At 33.0% G+C, this 3,480-nt stretch overlaps 1 protein-coding gene across 2 annotated transcripts in view; it reads right to left on the bottom strand.

Moving 5' to 3' along the window:
* NCKAP1 (NCK associated protein 1) overlaps positions 1 to 3,480 on the bottom strand; it is a 117,723-nt gene that overhangs the window by 24,386 nt on the left and 89,857 nt on the right. The gene's annotated exons all lie outside the window — the stretch shown is intronic.

Raw genomic sequence — 3,480 nt, 5'->3', positions numbered from 1 at the left:
AAAAAAAAAAAAAAGGTCTCAGAGAAAAACATTTTAGAATTTGAAACCATCTTGGTTTTCGGACATACTATATTTAATGAGAAACCCAGGTCAATTCATACCCATGTACCTTAAAAACAATGAATTTATCCTCTTACATAAGAAGTTTGTTGTATCTAGGTTTTTGACTTGGGTTTAATATCAAATATTTGAAAAACAATGTAGGTAAGAAATAATACTCTTGAGTCAGTGAATTCAACAGCATTTAGAAAGTCAACATTATTTGTACTATCCTCATCTCAATTTTAAATCAAATTTTAATAATATCTAACAAGGAGAGAATATAGTTACTCCAAGACATAAAAGAGAAATGTTAAAACATTAACTTCCTTTCACTTCTTTTCAAGAATAAGAATGTATTTGACAACATTAATAATTAGGGACAAGGCTATAATAGTAAGTTTGTGAAAGAACTGTTAACAGAGTAAGATGACATCTGTAATTAAAAGATATTGAAATAATGAACAATATAAACTTTATTAAAAATAACTAGTAAATATATACTAGAAGGCTAGTAAATATTAACCTGAGCAAATATTTAGGTCTAACAATAATTATAAAAAATATAAGATATAGAAAGCTATGGTTTAAGGGTAATATAGTGAAAGAAACAAAACGAAAATTTATCTGATTACAAATTGATATGAAAAATAGTATGGCATAGCTCCCTAAAGTTTTAAAGCTATGTTAAAGCATATTAGTAAGTACAGTACCCAGAATAAATATGTGCATTCTCACTAATCAGACCTCTAGCTGAAACTTATTCTCTGTTTAGGTACTATTCTCTAAGGTAACACCAAAAAGACAGACTTTATATAGAGAAAAGATTCATGATGGCAAAGTGACTGACTATATTTCACATGAAGAGAAACAATACATGACAATATGTGAAGGTGAGCTCATCAAAAGTAGTCTCTGCCTCTTGAAGAGTGAGCACTAATCAAAAATTATTAGCTATTGATTCAACATAAACTAGAGATATGTAGTAATTAATGAGACTGCCTCATTTTCAAAAAGACAATGATATGCCTAGAAAAGGCAGCATGTGTTCCTGCATCACACAGAAGTGGGTTACATGACTGCTGTAATCCCTCTCAGTTCCACAGGCAGAGTGCAGCAGGGACTAGCAGGAGTTCTAGAAGTAGAAAATCTACATGGGTTTAAATGTTGTTTTTACCACTTAGTAACCATGTGAGCCTGGACAATTTATTTAATTCTTGGCTTTAATTTTCTAATCTGTAAAATAGGAAACATAGCTGATTTAAGGATTCAAAAGTTAATATTTATAAAGAGGTTAGAAAACTTATGGACCAAAAAGTCAAGAAAGTTGGTTATTTTTATTTTTGCATCCAACAAATACTTAGTAAGTGTTTACTTTGTGTTGGTAAGCTAATACAGGGTGGACATAAAGTTTGTGTGGAATTTAAAAATAGTTTAACATGGTGAATACTCTCAAAGAGTATTTGAGCTGACACAACAGCAAGTAGGCCCCTCAGGCTGCAGGAATAAAGGTAGCAAGAAACAACAGAAGGCCAGATCCTCACAGCATTATTAAGGACATGTCTCAAGTCTCTTAGAAATAAATTCAGAAAGATCCAAATTAGGCTAGCGGGTTTTTTTTGTTGTTGTTGTTGTTTTTTATTTATTGGGCCATGATACTCAGGTCTATTAACTAAAATAGCAAAGAGAATGTTCACTGTAGCCCAATTCACAATCGCTAGATCATGGAAGAAGCCCAAGTGCCCATTGACCCATGAATGGATCAACAAATTGTGGCATATGTATGCCACGGAATATTATGCAGTCCTAAAGAAAGATGGAGACTTTACTTCCTTCATGTTTACATGGGGAGCTGGAAAATATTCTTCTTAGCAAAGTATCTCAAGAATGGAAGAAAAAGTATCCAATGTACTCAACCCTATTATGAAACTAATTGTTAACTATCATAGGAAAGCTATAATCCAAATGGAGTCTAAGAATATCAGGAAAGGGGTGGGGGAGAGGAGGGGGGAGGATGGGTGAAGGGAGGGTTATTGCTGGGATCATGCCTATGATTTTTCCTATAAGGGTACATGTGAATCTTTCTAAATGTCGAATATAAATGTCTTAACACAACAATTATGAGAATGACACAATGGCTATGTTGGCCAATAGGATGAAAGTACTTCAAATTATATATGGAAACAATACACTGTATCCCATGATAGAATTAATGTGCACAAATATGATCTAATAAAAAAAATAAAAATAGCAAAGAAATACTAAAAATACTGACAATTCCAGACATGCCTATTTATTCAGTCTCAAATAAAAAAGTTGGCAACAGTGAAATTACTGAGCTGTGCTTCTTCTGTTATCTCTTACAAAAAAGAATGTAAGAAAAGAAACTGAAGATGAGAAATTTATTACCTGTGGACACTAGGACAGAAAAAAGGATCATGTACTTATAGGAGAATGAGTCTAATAAATAAGAATTGCTTGTAGAGAATTTAAACTAGCATTTCACTGTTTGTATATTGAAAATCATATGAAGTACACAATTTATGTATTTAAAAACCATAAAATATCTAAAAGTTGATTTTTATGTAATTCCAGAATAGTCTAAAAAAATAGCAATGAGGATAATATGAAGAATACCAAAATAACATTTATTCAGTGCTTTGTCAGACACTATGCCAAGTACCTAAAAGTGTGGTATGAATGCTCTCATTTAATTCCCTCAAAGTAAAAGCTTACTAATTTTAAACACTTGCTCAAAATCAAAGCTTGCAAGCAACAGGACTGAAATTTATGTATGCCTAACTTGAAAGCTTATGTTCTTAACTATTAGGTAATATCTACTTTCTTTTAAAAATTTTTAAATATGCTAAGCTTTTAGTCACACTGACCCTTGCTATTTATTTTACTCATGCAGCAAAATTTACTATGATTAATATTTAAATTACTATTAGGTAGGATATATTAAGCCTGTAGGAATTAATTTATTCTATAATTGTCAGTAAATCAGGTTATTACATTTAAAATTCCAAGTGCTACATTTCAAATGCACGCTATTTACAGTACCATAAACTATTTTCTTAAGAAATTTAAATGCAAAGCACAAAAACCACCAAAAAACTTACACAAAGAAAAAGCTACATTTCAAAACACGCCTTTTCTAATTCTATTCTTAAGTTTAAAAGTTTTAGTGGCCCAAGCTCAAATTCTTTCAAAAACTATATAGTTGGCTCGGTGCCTGTGGCTCAAGCGGCTAAGGTGCCAGCCACATACACCTAGGTGACGGGTTTGAATCCCCAGCCTGGGCCCACCAAACAACAATGATGGCTGCAACCAAAAAATGGCCGGGCGTTGTGGCAGGCACCTGTGGTCCCAGCTACTTGGGAGGCTGAGGCAGGAGACTCGCCTGAGCCCAGGAGTTGGAGGTTGCTGTGAGCGTGATGC

The sequence above is a fragment of the Otolemur garnettii genome, unplaced genomic scaffold, assembly GCF_000181295.1.
Source record: "Otolemur garnettii isolate 467f Iridium unplaced genomic scaffold, OtoGar3 scaffold00048, whole genome shotgun sequence".
NCBI lineage: Eukaryota > Metazoa > Chordata > Mammalia > Primates > Galagidae > Otolemur > Otolemur garnettii.
The sequence above is the reverse complement of the archived record's forward strand: the minus strand, read 5'-3'. Positions and strand labels throughout refer to the sequence as shown.